The 18,137-nt window shown below is 45.2% G+C and overlaps 2 long non-coding RNA genes across 2 annotated transcripts; one reads left to right on the top strand and one right to left on the bottom strand.

Moving 5' to 3' along the window:
• Positions 1 to 265: 265 nt before the first annotated feature.
• LOC308468085 lies at positions 266 to 16,614 on the bottom strand. Its single transcript, XR_013981458.1, has 3 exons — positions 16,427 to 16,614; positions 9,890 to 10,045; positions 266 to 1,795 (listed from the first exon to the last, which is right to left on the bottom strand). It is a non-coding gene; the product is annotated as an uncharacterized lncRNA (long non-coding RNA).
• Positions 4,757 to 10,289, top strand: LOC308468083. Its single transcript, XR_013981456.1, has 2 exons — positions 4,757 to 5,034; positions 9,797 to 10,289. It is a non-coding gene; the product is annotated as an uncharacterized lncRNA (long non-coding RNA).
• Positions 16,615 to 18,137: the final 1,523 nt, after the last annotated feature.

Raw genomic sequence — 18,137 nt, 5'->3', positions numbered from 1 at the left:
GCAGAAGAGGGTGAAGCATCTCGTGGCCATTTTTCGGTAAAATTATCTTTTCCAAACAAGTCATCTAAGAATCAGGAAAGAGTTTGTATTTGCATTGATTCAAATTACATTTGCAGAAGTATAATAGAAGTAATAAAAGCAAAAACACAAAAAAACTCTACCAACGCCCCCACCCATTTTTCCCCCATAGTGTTCTGCTTTATTAATACTATGAATAGAAGACTGGGTCATTATTCATCTCTCTGAATTTTTATTTGGGCTTTTTCTGGAAAAAGGTGTTGTTAATTTGGAATTACTGGTTAACCTGAGAAACAGTGTTGCTTTAGAATGAACAAGGAATTGCAAAGTCTTTTTACAATTGAACACAACTCAAATTATTTTGGCCAACTTGCAACAAGCTGCAAAAATTTCAGGGGCGCACCTGCTGCATTGTTGTTTTGATCAAGCAAGCACAGCTAGGTGCTGCAGTTTTAACTTATATTTATAATATTGCTTACAACACGTCAACACGCACGGAGGTACAGAACGTAACCCCCATGCAAAACGAAGATTGCCTGTATATATCTTTTTGTCACATTCCCTTTCCCCCCTTTCTTCAGATATAAACATATTAATTTATAAATCATCTCTCCAAAATGTATTCTCACAAATCATGCGCCCAGAAGAGAAAAGATAGGAAGAATGAAAAAGGGGTCAACAAACACTTAACCCAACAAACTGGATTAAGTGCAGCTTCAGAAAAAAACCTTTTCATTGAACTCATCTATAGATTTGGAGCAAGAAGAAACTGTTGGAAACCTCATCCCCAAACAAGGAGCAGTTTATTTGGGTAATCATGCAAAGTATTCTGATGAATGGGAAGATGCAGAAAATGGAAATGGAAAACAGAAGTAAACAGGCATACAGACACATGTGGAAGTGAATTTGAAAGATGAAAGGGCTAATCATAATGCAGGCCTTGACATTGGATGCGCCATAACTGAGTTTCCATCTCAAAAGGAAATAGAAAACTATATTACATCTGGGACAGGAGTTGACATCATCTTAGAATTGTCAATAAAAGCTGAAGCTGTAAAATGGTACATGCTTTTAAAGCACATCATCAATGTTGCACTCTTCTTAGGAGAACGTGGTCTAGTATTTTCTGGTTCATCCCATCGGATTGGTAATCCAAGCAATGGAAATTTTTTAGGACTTACTGAACTGCTCTCCAGGTGGGACTTCAGGAACATGTGCTAAAGTGTAGAAGAGTCCACAGAAAAAGATTGAGTGGTTTCAAGTTCATTATCTGACCTCTGACTCACAAAATGAATTTATTACAGAATGCTCAAATCTTGTGAAATAAACACATTTTGCTTGAGAGGCAATCTGCAAAGTACTTTGCAGTAATAGTAGACTCCACACCAGATTCTTCCCATATGGAACAAACAGTATTTCTTCTGAGATACGTACTTTTAAAATAAATGCAGTATTAGATTCAAGAACGATTTCTCAGCTTTGCAGACTGTTACAATGAAAAAGGGGAAGAAATTGCTCAGTTGGTAACTGACACATTGAAAGAACATGCTATTCCTTCTCAGTGACTGCAGAGCTCAAGACTACAATAATGGAACAAATATGGCTGGAAAATACAATGGCTCACAAGCAAAAATACAAGAACAATGCTGAACAGAACAATGCTCATACAGAAAGTATATGTTTTACATTTTGGTATACAGTGTTATAGGTGTCCGCTTCAGTGGTGTTAAGCAGTTGGCAGAAAAAATTGATTTCTTGTGGAAATATCTCACCATGCCTAAAAGTGATGTGGAGAGAAAAGCTTTATCTTAGAGCAATATCCTGCTGACCTTAGTGGTGGCGATTATGGAAAATAAGTGCAACATTCACCCTCAGCAAATAAAGCAAATTTTGTAATTGCACAGTTAAAGCCGTTAGATCTGTTGAACTGGTTAACAGAGTACAGACTTGGTGATCTGCTTCCAAATGTCTGTGCTAACTTAAGAATACTATGAACAATTCCAGCAACAGTAGCTTCTGCAGCGGGGTCATTTAGCAAACTTCGGTTAATTAAGAATTACTTAAGGTCTACAATGCCTCAAGGACGTCTTGTGGATTTGGCCAGGCTAAGTATTGAATCAAACATTGCCAAGAACAATTAATTTTCGTGCTGTGATTTGAATTTTCCCCCAAGAAAGGCCTAAAAAGCTTCTTTTAAAAAAAGTAAATAATAAGTTTTCCTACTTTTTCTTTTTACTAATACTTTTGATTATTTGATCTGCATTGCAATATAAAAGGATGATTCAACGTGAATTATTTTTCCTTATCTGTGTTGCGGCATAAACAAAGATATTCATTTCAAATGTGGTTTCTTATCTCTGGCCTTATTTTATTTTTGTTTATCTATTGTTATCATGGAGTGTGCATAAGAGCGTAAGGCCTTCAATTCAGAAAAGTTAACAGAGAGCTCCGCTGTGACCTTCTATCTTCTCCTGTACCCTTTTTGACCTTACAGGCTGCAGCTCATGGCATAAAACCCTAGTGGATAAAAACAGGAAGACTACTGGAGAAGGGAAGAGGCTCAAAACAAACTTTGTGCACCCCCTCCTCCTGATAATATTCTTCTCAGGGGCCCTGGCCAACCATCACCATGGGGGCCAGTGTGGTGTAGGTATGGGACCTGGCAGAGCAGGGTTCAAATTCCTCACTCCCCCCTGCTGCCGCCGCCACCGAGTCAGCCATGGAGCTTACTGGGTGAGCTCACTCTCAGCCTAACCTATCACACTGGGTAGTTGTGAGAATGAAATGGGGGGGAGGGGGAGAGGAGACATATGTATGTCACCTTGAGCTCCCTGAAGGAAAAAGTGTGATATAAATAAAATAACATAAACAAGAACTTATCTGAAGTGTCTCTAGATGCTGAGTGAACAAGTAAATAGAAAGTACCGCATTTTTCCGTGTATAAGACTAGGTTTCCCCCCTGAAAAATAATGTCCAAAATTAGGGGGTGTCTTATACATGGATAGTGCCGAGGGTGGATTTTCTTAAATCTGGGTCCCCCAAAATACATGAGGGTGTCTTATAGATGGAAAAATACGGTATATCCCACTCCCTTCTGCTATTGGAAGTTTTGTGCGGGGGCCATGCAGGTGTCTGGTCTGATCCAACTAAGGCCTCCTTTCATTCTGTCCATGGAGAGAACCTAAGAAGAGCCCTGCTGGATCAGGCCAAAGGCCTAACTTGTCCAGCATCCTGTTCTCAGAGTGGCCAACAGGATGCCCATATGGGGAAACTCATAAGCAGGACGTGAGCACAACAGCAGCTCTCCCTCTTGTGGCTTCCAGCACCTGATGTTCAGAAGCACTGCTGCCTCCAGCTGGGGAGGCAGAGCATAGCCATCAAGAGCCACATCCACCTCCACAAATATGTCTCATCCTCTTTTAAAGACATCCAAGTTGTATTGACCATCTCTGCCTCCTGTGGGTGGGAGTTCCATAGGTTAAATCTGTGCTGTGTGAAGAAGCCCTTTCTTTTATCTGTCCTGAATCTTCCAACATGCAGCTTCATTTTTTTGTGTCAGGAACTTCTTCTTTTTTGCCAACTTTTTGCTTTGTCCCACCAAAGTTTTTAATGCCAGACATTGTGTCAGTTGCAAATCTGACAACTCCGGGAGTTGTTGAGCTGTCACTGGAAACATGAAATGTGTGGTTTGCTTTGTTTTTGTATCGCCACATATTTTACAATGTTGACTTTTTGTTATGGACAACGGCCAAGACTAATAAATGAAACTAACAATGGATGGGGGGCTTGCCAACTTTTTTGCCCTCGCACGGTTCCTCTGCCTAGGACAGGTGCACAGCAGACCACGGGCAACTTCTCGCCGCTGGCTATTGCTATTCTCAGCTGCACCTCTATCTGGTTAGGGATAGCCTAACTTCTGTTGTCTATCCTTTGGTAACCTCTAGGTTAATTACTGCAGTACATTATATGTGTGGCTAAATCTGAAGACGGTTCGGAAACTTCAGCTGGTGCAGAATTCAGCAACTAGGTTGCTCACTGGGGCAAGACAGTTTAAGTACCGTATTTTTCGCTCTATAAGACGCACCAGACCACAAGACGCACCTAGTTTTTGGAGGAGGAAAATAAGAAAAAAAATATTCTGAATCCCAGAAGCCAGAACAGCAAGAGGGATCGCTGCACAGTGAAAGCAGCAATCCCTCTTGCTGTTCTGGCTTCTGGGATAGCTGCGCAGCCTGCATTCGCTCCATAAGACACACACACATTTCCCCTTACTTTTTAGGAGGGAAAAAGTGAGTCTTATAGAGCAAAAAATATGGTATATAACATCAATCCTGGCCTGACTGCACTGGCTGCCAATGAGTTACTGAGCCCAATTCAAAGTGTTGGTTTTGACCTATAAAGATCCATGCAGACCCTGTGATCATCATCTGAGACCTTGCTGGATCAGGCCAATGGCCCATTTAGTCCAACCTCCTCTTCTCATGGTGGGTGACCAGATGCCCACGATGGGAAGCCCACAAGGACCCGGTCACAAGAGCAACACTCTCCTGCATTTTGCAGCAACTGGAATTCAGAATCTTTACGGTCTCCATCTGTGGCAGGCAGAGCGTAGGCAAAGAGATTTTGGTAGCTCAGAAGCTGACACCCTCCTTGGGGCAGCAGAGCTCTATGGAAACAAAGGTGACATCACAAAAGGAAGGAGGAGAAATGGAAAGGAGTGATCCTCTTTCCTCCACAAGAACCGCACCCTTTCCTTTTACAAGGCTCCTGTCAAAAGAGAAGAGACTGCCCTGCTGGCTAATGATGTTTTAGGCACCTTGGTGTGTTCTACAAATGTCAACCTCAGGGAGGTGCCCTGAAAGTGGGCCCTGAGGCCATGTTGCTGAATGGACTTCTTGCTTGAAAACAGGCCTCTCCAGAGCCCAAGAGAAAAGATATTGCTGGACAGAGAGACATGATGCCAGCAACCTTTCAAGGGCATGACCTGCTGCAGTTTCTGGACTTCTGAGTAAACAGGTAGGAAAGGAAGGGGCTGCCCACTTGAAAACCCATGGCAGATGGCCACCCAACCTCTGCTTAAAAACATCCAGTGAAGGAGAGTCCACCATCTTCCAAGGGAGTCTGTTCCACTGTTGAACAGCTCTTACCATCAGAAAGCTCTTCCTGATGTTCAGCTGGAATCTCCTTTCTTGTATCTTGAATCCTACCCTCTGGAGCAGGAGAAAACAAGCTTGGCCCATGCTCCATAGGGCTATCACATCTCCTCTCAGTCTCCTCTTTTCCAGGCTAAACATACCCAACTCCCTCAACCATTCCTCATGAGGCAGACCCTTCATCATCTCAGTTGCCCTCCTCGGGACTCATTCTAGCTTGTCCAATGTGTTTCTGAAACTGGGGTCGCCAGAACTGGACACACAACTCCAGGTGGGATGTGGCCAAGGCAGAATAAAGCAGTCCTATTGCTTCCCTTGATCCAAAGACTATACCTCTGTTGGTTGCAGCCTAGTATTACATTAGCTTTTTTTGCTGCTGCATCACACTGTTGACTCAGGACAAACTTGTGGTCTACTAACACCCCTAGATCCCTTTAACGTGTGCTGCTGTCATGCCTGGTGCCCCCCATCCTATCCAGCACCTCTTCCCCCTTGTGAATCCTTTCTTAAAGGATGGGGAAACTTACACACACAGAGATTCTGCTAGTGATCTGATTCTGACCCAAGCAGCTGTTGCGGATAATCATAATTTGACTCCTTTATCCTTTCTCTGCTCCCTGGTCCAGGTCCTCTTCAGTTGCAGGGGGAAGTCATGGTGTGTGTGTGTAATTTTCTCCCAGCCTCCCAAAATATAACTGCCTGAAGTTGCATTTAATGAGTTTAGCCAAAATGGGCTGGCTGGAGTGCCTTCTTCCTGCAAGGCAATGGAGGAACTCAATGGCAGACCGATGTGGCCCAGACAATGCCTGCCATTGTCCCACCAGCTCTGTCTGCCAAGGCTCAGCCGAGGGATGAATGGGGCTTGTTTCTGCCGTGGGTTGCTGGCTTATTTATTTATTTGCTTGTTTAAAATGTTTCCATCCCGCCCCCATCCTAGAGGCAGCTCACCACCATTGTTAAAACAACAACGCCCACTCTTTATTAAAAACACACACACGCTGCACAATCAAAACAACGAGGTGGCATTCAACCTTGCATGCAGGAGCTCAGGTTCAGTTCCAGGTAGGGCCAGGTAAAGACTCCCTGCCTGAAACCCTGGAGAGCTTCTGCTTCCAGTCAGACAACACTGAGCTAGATGGACTATTGGTCCGAGTATAAGACAGCTGCTTATTTAAACCATCCCTTTCTTTAGAACAGGGGGAGGCAACCTAAGGCCCGGGGGCCGGATGCAGCCCAATCACCTTCTCAATCCAGCCCGTGGGCGGTCTGGGAATCAGTGTGTTTTTACATGAGTAGAATGTGTCCTTTTATTTAAAATGCATCTCTGGGTTAATTGTGGGGCATAGGAATTCGTTCGTCCCCCCCCCCATATAGTCCATCCCACCACATGGTCTGAGGGACGGTGGACCGGCCCACGGCTGAAAAAGGTTGCTGACCCCTGCTTTAGAACCTTGAGGACTGGAATCTTTATTTTAGTTTGGAGTAAGATGTACCACAGCTCAGTGGTACAGCATCTGTTTTGCATGCAGCAGGTCCCAGCTTCCATCCCTGCTGGCATATCCAGGTAGGGCTGGGAATGCCCCTGCCTGAAACCCTGGACAGACACTGCCAGTCAGTGTGGGCAACCCTGAACTAGGTGGACCAACAGTCTGGCTCCGTATTTGGTTTTCGCTCAGAGGAGAGCTGCTGCCAGTCAGTGTATGTAATACTGAGCTAAATGGACCTATGATCTGCAACTGAAGCCACACATGACAAACATCTGAAACGCTACAGAGCTGCTGCTGCCAGTCAGTGCGTGCCATACTCAGCAAGATGAACCAAGGGTCTGATTCTGTACAAGGCAGCTTCCTGTGTTCCCACTGCCTAAGTGGCTTCTTGCTTAGACTCAGCGTGATGTGGCTGCTTCTCCACAGCTTCTGTGTTCGGATCCTTACCAACAACCCTGGGTGCTAGGCCTCTCGCATCTGCATTTTGACAGGTGGGAGGGTGCATGGCAGGCCACCCACAAGGGTGCTGGGTTGGGAGCTGGCTTTCCCAGGCTCAGCACCCATCCTCTCTCCCCACCCTTCCAGGATCTTATTGCTGAAGGAGACCCTTTTCTCTCTCGCCCTTGCCTGGAAAGGGCCTGTGCAAAGCCTGGATGGGTGCCAGGGGGAGGGGCGATGGGCAGGTGGCAGCCTGAGCTGGCACTTCCTTCATCCCTGCCCTTGCCTGAGCCACCATGATTTGAAGCCCCACAAGGCCTCTTGAGGGCAAATATTCTCTCGGCTGGGTGGGATCTGCCCAGACTCATCCCGGGAGCGACGTGGAACCGGAGACAGAGGAACGTTCCCACCGGAGCGCTTCCAAGTCCGTGGCTCGAGGCACTGTGTTCTTGGAGGGAGAAAGCAATAAACAGGTGGATGCAGGAACACCTGCCAGGTCCAGCGGACAGTCTCAACATGCGTAGGTATGGCCTACGGGCCAGGGGAAAGGCGGTGGCTTTGAGTTGAAGAGGAAGCCTTCTGAGGTTGTGAGCCACTTGGCTGCTTGGATCCTGGTAATGGTGGCCCCGAGCACCAGTCCTCTAATGAGATGGGTGTTTCCAGAACTCCAAGGCAGCTTTCATTTGAGGGTGGAAAGATAAAGAAATAAATCACTGGAGCGGGGTGTCAAGGACTTCTACACCTGGGGCTACAAGGCTCTCCTACAGTCAACACAGTTGCTCCACCAGAACAAGGACATTCCTCATCATCTCAGGGATTTTCTACCTGACTTTTTACCCATGGGGCAACCCTTGAGCTTGTATCGCTGGAACAGGGGTGGCCTTTCTGTGGCCCCACAGGCCTTATCCAGCCTGCTGGTTGTTTCCTTGTGGCTTCCACAAGACCCACAGACAACCCCCACAGAGGGCTGTAGCTCAGAGGCGGAGCACCTGCTTTGCATGCAGAAGGTTCCAGGTTCATTCCCTAACAGCATCTCTAGGTAGGTCGGGGGAAATGTCCCCTGCCTGGAACCAAGGGGAGCCATTTCTGCCTGTCAGAGTTGACAGCCCTGAACAAGATGAGCCAGTGGTCAGACCACTGATCCATCCAGCTCAGTACTGTCTGTGCTGACTGGCAGCAGCAGCTCCTCCAGGATTTTCAGACTGGGAAGCGTTCCCAGCCCTACCTAGAGATGCCACCAGCAACTGAACCTAGGGGCTTCTGCGCGCATATCTGGGACTATACGAAGGAGCTGTGGCCCTTCCCTTAAACATGAAGCGAGGTTCTAGTCATCGTTCTGAAGCAAGGGTGGAATTGAATAGGAGCATACTACAGAGTCAGACCACTGGTTCCTCTAACCAATGTGACTCTCCAAGGCTCCAGGTGGGGAACATCTACCTGGAGATGCTGGAAACTGAATGTGGACCTTCTGCATGTAAAGTGGAGATGCTGGAAACTGAATGTGGACCTTCTGCATGTAAAGTGTAACAATAATATCAAGCAGTTGCATCCAGCTAAGCTGCACTTGAGAGTAGATCCATTGAAATTAAGGGGCCTAAATTAGACTACAACCCAAACCTTATTTCAGAGTGATATTTTCTTCCTTTCTCCCCCTTCTCATAGCGCTGGAGCTGTCCCTAGGCCTGAGCCTCCCTCTGACGGAGGCAACATAGCTGGGCCCTTTGGGCCCCCCTGTGATAGGTGTCCTTTGTGTTCCTCCCGCTATGTTTCACAGGAAGGAGATGCCATGGCATCAGGCTGATAGCCCAGAGGAGGAGGAAGTCTGGATATTGTCATAGGGGACGGATATGGGATTGGCAGAGCAGTTGGTCTCCTCCTTGGGTTCAAAATTGGGAGGGGAGGCACCGGAGATGTGTGTGAGAGAGTCCAAAACTTGCAAGCTAAATCTAAAGTTATTTGCTTCAAGCAAATGAGGGATCTCTTGCAAGCACACTCCAGAAAATAATATAATCCACACGTGATGCACCTTCAGCTAATGGTATTTTGCAAATTCTGCCATCCAGCTTTTGAAGGTGGCTTTATATCAGTGGTAGGGACGCAGGTGGCGCTGTGGGTTAAACCACAGAGCCTAGGAGTTGCCGATCAGAAGGTCGGCGGTTCAAATCCCCGCGACAGGGTGAGCTCCCGTTGCTCGGTCCCAGCTCCTGCCAACCTAGCAGTTCGAAAGCACGTCAAAGTGCAAGTAGATAAATAGGTACCGCTCCTGCAGGAAGGTAAACGGCGTTTCCGTGCGCTGCTCTGGTTCGCCAGAAGCGGCTTAGTCATGCTGGCCACATGACCCGGAAGCTGTACACCGGCTCCCTCGGCCAATAAAGTGAGATGAGCACTGCAACCTCAGAGTCGGTCACGACTGGACCTAACGGTCAGGGGTCCCTTTACCTTTTACCTTATATCAGGGGTACCCAAGCTTTCTTTAGCCTGAGATCTATATTCACATATGGCAGCAGTACAGGTGCCACACAGTACTCATTCCACACTTGTAAGGAATCAGTCTTTTAGCATGGCAGCAGCTACACAGAATGACAGAATCACAGAGTTGGAAGGGACCCTTAAGTGTATCCAGACTCACGTAGAAGTTACATATGTTTTTATGTCTTGTTAGCTACAGTTGATTTTAATTCAAACATCTCCTTTTAAAAGGTTCTCCTCCAAAATGTTAATGCTTTATTTTATAGCCTTAAAGGGCTCAGGACTGCAATACCTCAAGAACCACCTCTCTCCATACAAACTTACCTGGACCCTGAGAACATCTTCTGAGGGCCTTCTTTGTGTGCCTCCTCCCGAGAACTCTTGAGGGTGGAAACACAAGAACAGGGCCTTTTCTGCAGTGGCTCCCCATTTGTGGAATACTTTCCCTAGCGAGGTTCAGCTGGCATCTTCACTGTACACCTTTAGGCGAAAAACGTTCCTCTTAAAAACCAGGCCTTTGTCTGATTGACATCCGATGTCCTTTTAAAATATGTTGTGGGAGCAGGGATAATTAATTGGGTTGTCCTTGTTTTTGTTTTTATAATGTATTTTCTGTTTTTTATATTGTGATTTTATGTTGTGAACTGCCCTAAGATCTACAGGTATATGGTGGTATACAAATTTAATAAATAAATAAAAATAATAAAAATAGTTTTGTACACTGCTTAGAGATGGTTTTTTGTTTTTTTTTAAGTATCAAATGGCATATAAATGTTGTTAAATAAAAAAGCACTCTGCTCCAGTCTGGCTACTTGCAGCCAGAGGGAGGATCTGTTCCACAGTGCCATCACTGAAGGTGGCCAAGGGGAGGTACTGCAACTGTCAGATCAGCAGAGTCAGGCAGCTCCAGGGGCCAGGAAGATTTGGCCTGGTGCCATAAACTGCTGGCCTTGAGCGACTTTTGACACAATGACAGACTGAAGCTCTGCTTTCTCTATAGCTCTAAAAAAGGTTGCCATCAATCATCCTGTCTATGCCCCTGTTGCAATACTGAACTGAATTTGGCAAAGCTGGGCTCGGCTAGTTTTATTTTGTTTGTTTTGGATATTTAACCATGATATCCCATACTTTCTTTCTTTTTTCTTTTTTGCAACTTTGGGGTCATGCTGGACACCTTCAAACTATGCTGGCAAAGCAGCCTTGGCCTTCAAATAAATTTTGGCTCAAGACTCTCTGTACGCTGAAGCCTGGGATTTAGTCACATTCCACATTTTGCATTCAAATGAAACCATCAGAGACAATCCAACAAGCTTTTAACATGGTGCAATGTTTTGATTTGAGGATAGCTGGAGGCTTAAAAAAAAAAAAAAAAAAACAACGCACAAGAAATCCTCCGCTGAAGAATCAAACTCCTCCTTGGAACAATAACAAAGGTGACATCATCAATATCACCACTGGACTTCCTTTGTTATGGAAGGAGGTAATTAATGAGACAACAAGTGTGCTCTGGACTGCTTGCAATCTCAAATTATCACTGTTTACATGCTTTGCTGCTTTTTTTTTTTTTTTTTGCTCATAAATGTCCCTTTGATGTTACAACGGGTTTATTTTTACCCTGCCATTGCCTGTCGCAACAGCTGCTATAACCCCCTTTTGTCTTTCCTGGGGTAGAAACAGCAAAGAAGACCAGCCTTCTCAGTAGGAAGAATGGGACCATGGGGATGAGCAGTCAATTTTTTTAAAGAAAGGACGTCTGGTTTAAAAATAGGCCAAAGGTACCTGGGAATTTGGCTGACTATTTGAAAATAATTATTTAAATTGTGGAAGGAAGTTAAGAAAGAGTTGGAGATATGGGGAGAATGAAACTCCCCCTGTTAGGCAGAATTTCAACCATTAAAATGAATATATTGCCTAGGATGCTGTTTTTATTCTAATCAATCCCAATTGTAAACAATTTTAGCTGCTTCAAAAATGGAAAAAAGCTATCTCTAAATTTATCTGGCAGGGGGAAAAGTCAAGAATTAAACATAAAATTATGATAGATACTAAAGAAAGAGGGGGCTTTGCTCTGCCAGATTTGCATGTGTATTATGAGGCAGCTTGTTTGTGTTGGTTAAAAAATGGATTGTATTGGACAATTGCAGACATCTTAGATTTAGAGGCTCATGACTTAAAATCCGGCCGGCATGCATGTCTCTGGTATGGGAAGGCTAAAATCTACAAGAGTTTTATAAACCACATCCTTAGGAAGAATCTGCATAGAGTCTGGGAGAAATATAAAAATTTGCTGGAAAGAAAAACACTATGGCTATTTCCCATTGAAGCAATTATGATTAAGAGAGTTAATATGGACAGACAATGGGCGACTTACAGGGAACTGCTGGATTTTACAGTGGAGGAACCCAAACTGAAATCAATGGAAAACTTAAGAAGCCACGTTATGGATTGGTTATCACCAGTTATACAATATGTTTAAATTGGATAGAAAGAATGGATTTCTGGATCAAAGATCCCAATTTGAAAAAGAACTTTTACAAAATAAGGATAAACTTTTGTCTAAAATGTATAATTTTCTACTAGAATGGGAAACAAAAGATGAGCTTGTTAAAGCTTCAATGACACACTGGGCAATAGATTTGAAAGTTTACAGTAAAATATGCCAGGGATGTATATGCAAAATGAAAGACAAGAAGGGAAGTCATTGGATATTTTAAAGTTTGTAAAATGTTTATTTGAAATTGTAAAATTGAAAATTTTAGGAAGAATTTCAGTGATTAAAATGAATGTATTGCCAAAAATGTTATTTTTATTTCAGTCAATCCCATTGATGAGCAATGTGAGCTGGCAAAGAATGGCAAAATGATATTACAAGATTTATCTGGAAAGGGAAGAAACTGAGAATAAAATATAAACTTTTTACTAACATTAAAGATAGAGGAGGTTTCTCTTTACCAGATTTAAAATTATACTTTGAGGCAGCCTGCATTTGCTGGATTCAGGATTGGATTAAATTAAAGAATATAGACCTGTTAGACTTGGAAGAGCATGATATTTGGTTGGCATGCATATTTATGGTATCAGAAGGTGAAAATCCACAAAGGATTTCATAACCATATAATAAGAAATGCAAATTTTAGGGTATGGGAGAGATATAAAGATTTAATAGAACAAAAAACACCATGGTGGATATTCCTAGTAGAAGCAATATCTTAAAAAAAGGTAAATATGAGGACAAAATGGCCAACATATAGAGAGCTGTTAACAGAAATGGATAACCAATTAAAGTTAAAAGAATTTGCGGAAATTATAGAGAAGGTACAGATTGGTTACAGTATTATCAAATAAAATGATAAAAAGAAAGGATTTAGCTATACAATATCAAGATTTCAAAGAGAAATTGTAGAAGATAATATAATATTACTGTCAAAAATGTATAATTTGCTGTTGGAATGGGAAACCAAAGAGGAAGAGGTTAAGTGTGTAATGATAAAATGGGCAAAGGATGTGGGACATAATATACAATGGTACCTCAGGTTACAGATGCTTCAGGTTACAGACGCTTCAGGTTACAGACTCCACTAACCCAGAAATAGTACCTTGGGTTAAGAACTTTGCTTCAGGATGAGAACAGAAATCGCGCGGCGGCGGCAGGAGGCCCCATTGGCTAAAGTGGCACCTCAGGTTAAGAACAGTTTCAGGTTAAGAACGGACCTCCAGAACGAATTAAGTTCTTAACCCGAGGTACCACTGTACTATTTTTCTACAGCAGGGTCACTGTCTCTAGCTTCCTAGAGCTGTCCAACCAGCATGATAGGGAAGCTAGTAGTCGTTGGGAATAAGCCTCCACACCTTTTGTACGGATTGGATGGGCTCCCAGTGTCCCTCTGGAGAAGGTGCACAGGAAAAACCCTGAGGAGGAGTTATTCTGTCTGCTCCAACGCTCAGCATTTAGGAACACGGAAAATACAAGGTCCTTCTGTTTCAAGAGAACGGGGTGTAAGTTCTGTTACATGCACTAGAACTTCAAGGAAAATGCAACTTGAGTCTCTCTGGACGAAGATATTGGAGCACTCCAAATCGTTTGCTCATGCCCGTGCCCAGAAATAGTAGATATAGATGAAAGGAAACACATGCAGATCTGCATTGATTGTTGCAATGCTTATCTATCTATCATCTATCATCTATCTCTATCCATCTATCTATCTAAGAAGGGTGGGTATCTGTGAGAGGGTCAGACTATGACTATCATGAAGGGACCTGCACTTCTGAATCGGCCCCTACACGACTGTGGCTTGGCCTCAAGCCCCAAGAAACCCCCTCACTAGGGGATGTGAAAGGAGGGCAGGACATTTGCTTTGTCCTCCAGATGGTAGAAAACATTCCTGCCTTTGCACACCAGAAACTCAGCTGTGGCTGAGGAATACCAGGGGGGACGCGGAGGGTCCCAGATTGCTCCAGGATGCCCATAATAGGCCAGGAGGATGAAGACATCTGGGACAGGCCAGGGAGCAAGGCTGGGGCTCATCTCTCTCCGATTAATGTGGGAGGCTGTTCAAACGCTTTCCTCCAAATCTCTGTTTACCCTCCTCTGCTGTGTAAACAGTTCTGCGGGGGTGATTGTGGAGGCTTTGAGGTGGGAGCAGCACACAGGGGCCGCTTGAGCAAATAAATAAGGCATGAATGAGGAAGTATAGGAGGCCAACGACAAGAGGTCAGAGGGCTATCAAGGAACAGGAGGGAGCGGCCATCAATCCTTGGGACCAGAGGAGCAAACAAATGGAAGGATCAGTCAGCTTCAGTTCCCTCGCTTCTTCCGAACTCAAATCCAGTTCTTCTCATTTCCTCAGCAGTTTTTTTATTAATTTATTATCATGATTATCGTGGTGTATTCGTTAGAGTGCTGGACTAGGACCTGGGAGAATCTGCTTCAAATTTCCACTCAGCCATGAAACTCACTGAGGGGCATACATGATTCGTCCGACCCCCCACCCTATTTAAACCCTACAACACCCTGCGAGGTGGGTTAGGCTGAGAAGCAGTCACTGGCCCCCAATGAGCTTCATGGTTGCGTGCGGATCTGAACCCTGGTCCCTCCCAGGTGCTAGTCTGAGACTCTAACCACCACGCCACACTGGCTTGCTTCTTCCCTATTTTTGTTTTGGAATTTAATCATGGCTGGTTCTCCTTTCTATCTGTGGAAATGCCACCCTTTCAAGGCCTCTCCCTGATTTCAAAGAGATGCATCAGCCAGTCACTAGCCCCAGTCTCTTCCGGGAGAGGGGGCTGGCTGGAGCCATCAAGATCTGCTCCGAACAATCGTTTCCTTTCCCAGGCACCTTTGGGGTGGAGTGGGGGGGGGGGGGAGAGAATGCAGCAGGGCTTTTGAGATACAAATGGAGCAGCTGAATCAACACCTCCCTCCTCAGAGGGGTCTGCCCCTCCGAAGATAGCTGGATCCGGCCTGGAGAAAGAGGAAGTGTGAGCAGCAGGATGAAATTTATAGGGGGGCGGCCTAGGAGACTGACTTAAGGTGCTTTTAAAAAGGGCTGTCCTCTGTTGGAAGCACAAGGTGTGGGTGGGAGGGAATTCAATTCAGATTGCATCTAAAGGCAAATTGACCAAACTCTTGGAATTTTGCAGTACAATTCTTTAGCCAAGTCATGTGTGCAAAAATGCATACAAAGTGTGCATAAAATATGCATATATTGGTAAATAGCAACATATGAAGATGCATTATGTATAGGGAAATGGCTTTGCAGAAATGTGTATTGTTGTTGTTTAGTGGTCTTATTCGTGTTATATTATGAACATAAAGAGAGCCTGGCTGCTGGATCAGACCAGTGGCCCATTCGTTTCAGCATCCTCTTCTCACAGTGGCCACCCAATGCCCCACAGACATGAAGCAGCCTCCTCGGGTGGCGGAATCCTGTAGGTCAGCATTCCCACCTGCCCCTGCCAGGGTTACACAGTGGTGATGGTGGCAGTGGAGGCTTACTATGAGATCTCATGGAACTCTTGTAAGATATTACAGAGCTCCACAAGTTATTGTGGAAGTTCTACAAGATTTACAAGATCTCACGGGTAACCCTGGTAAGTGAGGCTTGGCATGGGTGTGTGTGTGTGAGATGTGGCACCTTCCCGTTTTGCCTCAGGGGGCGAAACAGGATGGTCGGGCCCTGTTCAGAAGGAAGCCCACAAGGAGGGCCCACTAGTTGTTGCTTTCTCCGTCATCTGGTAGACTGCTGCTGGGTGTTGCTGTTCTGCTCTCATATAGACCTCTCAATGGGGAGCCAAAGCTGGATCAGGCCAATGGCCCATCTAGTCCACCGTTTTGTTCTCAGAGTGGCCAACCAGCAGCTTCCAGCAACTGGAATTCAGAAACATTACCACCTCTTAATTGTGGAGGCACAGCACAGCCATCTTGGCTAGTAGCCATGGAAAGCCACATCCTCTTCCATGAATTTGCCCAATCCTATTTGAAAGCCTTCTAGGTCGGTGGTCACCACTGCCTCCTGTGGGAGGGAGTTCCACAGTTTAACGATGCACTATATATGAACAAGTCCTTTCTTCTATCTCTCCTGAACCTTCCAACATTCATTGGACTGCCACAGAGTCCCAGTGTTACGAGACAGAAGGCGATAGCTTTTCTCTGTCCACTTTCTCCACTCCCTGCATTAATCCACTCCTAGCATGTCAGATCAGATCCCTGGGCTGGAGCTCAGCCACCCCACCCCACATGACAGAGGGCCAGAGTTTCTTTGCATCTCCCTGCCTGGCTGGCGTTTGCAGCCTTCCTGGCTCCCACACCTCCCTTTCCTGCCCCGCTTTCCTCCCCGCTTCTCCAGAGAGCTTCGCCCCCACCTTAAAAGGGCTTCCTCTGAGGGCTGCTCTTGATACGGCCCACTGGAGGCCTCGCCGCCTGAACTTCCTCCGTCTGCTCCATTCCTGAGAAATCCCAGACAGTCTCTTGCAGCAAAGGCCCCCAAAGGACTGTGGGGAAAAACGCCTCCTCCTCCTCCTTCTGCAGGGCTCGCGTGGAAAAAGCTTCTGTTGCAGTTGTCCTGACAAAAAGAAGAGGGAAATGTGGTGTGGGGGCACACACACCCTGTGGAATTTGCGTTTGGGGGAAGATTCAAATCACACTCAACATCTCCTCCTCCTCCTCCTCCTCCAGGTGTGTGTGTTTGGGGGAGTGGAACAAGAATAAGTATAGGGGTAATGCTGCTGCTGCTGCTACTACTACTAGGTAAAGGTAAAGGGACCCCTGACCATTAGGTCCAGTCGTGACCGACTCTGGGGTTGCGGCGCTCATCTCACTTTATTGGTCAAGGGAGCCGGCGTACAGCTTCCGGGTCATGTGGCCAGCATGACTAAGCCACTTCTGGCAAACCAGAGCAGCGCATGGAAACGCCGTTTACCTTCCCGCCGGAGCGGTACCTATTTATCTACTTGCACTTTGACGTGCTTTCAAACTGCTAGGTTGGCAGGAGCAGGGACCGCGCAACGGGAGCTCACCCCGTCGCGGGGATTCGAACCGCCGACCTTCTGATTGGCAAGTCCTAGGCTCTGTGGTTTAACCCACAGCGCCACCCGCGTGTCCCACTAATAATAATTTATTTCATAATATGTAAACACTGCTGGATTGTAAAAAGAAACACAAGCCTCAAAGCATTTTACAAAAAAAGGTTAAAACAATTAAATGATCAATAAGAAAATTATCAATAAGAAGACTTACAAAAAGTTAAAATAACATTAAATGTTAAAATGCACACCAGCTTTTGAAGCACCTGAATTGCACAAAAGGAGGATGTTTTTAGCAGGTGCTGGAAAGGGTATAGAAAAGGTGCCCCCTGCCAGTTGTCAATAGGCAGGAAGTTCCAAAGTGTGAACGCTACCACACTAAAATACAGTCATACCTCGGGTTGAAGTAGCTTCGGATTGAGCGTTTTCGGGTTGTGCTCCATGGCGACCTGGAAGTAACAGAACGCATTACTTTCGGGTTTCACCGCTTGCACATGCGCAGACGCTCAAAATGACATCATGTGCATGCGCGGAAGCGGTGAATCGCGACCCGCTCACACGCATACGCAGGTTGTGTTCACTTCAGGATGCGAACAGGGCTCCAGAACAGATCCCGTTCACATCCAGAGGTACCAATAATAATAATAATAATAATTTATACCCCGCCCATCTTTTGGGCGGCTCCCAACAGAATATTAAAAATACAATAAAAGATGCATAATGGATATTGTATGTCACCTGTAACAGTGCCAGTTCCACCAACGGAAGTGTATATGATTGGCATATAGGGGGTAAGTGATCTTGTAGGTATAATAATGATGATGGGGAGAAATTCAATTCAGTTGATGTTTAAAGCAAACTTAGTTAATCTGCACTGCTCAAAACTAATTCTCCAAATTTTGCAATTAAGTTTGCCAGCTCAGTACTATGTACAAAAATGCATACATTAGGGGAAACCGTCCGTGAAAAACGAATAATGAAAATGATATACAGGAATACACTAAATATGGGGAAATAGTTTCCAAAAATATGTATGTTCATAAAAAATGGC

Source organism: Podarcis pityusensis (genome assembly GCF_964106645.2).
Source record: "Podarcis pityusensis genome assembly, chromosome: Z".
Lineage (NCBI taxonomy): Eukaryota > Metazoa > Chordata > Lepidosauria > Squamata > Lacertidae > Podarcis > Podarcis pityusensis.
The sequence above is the reverse complement of the archived record's forward strand: the minus strand, read 5'-3'. Positions and strand labels throughout refer to the sequence as shown.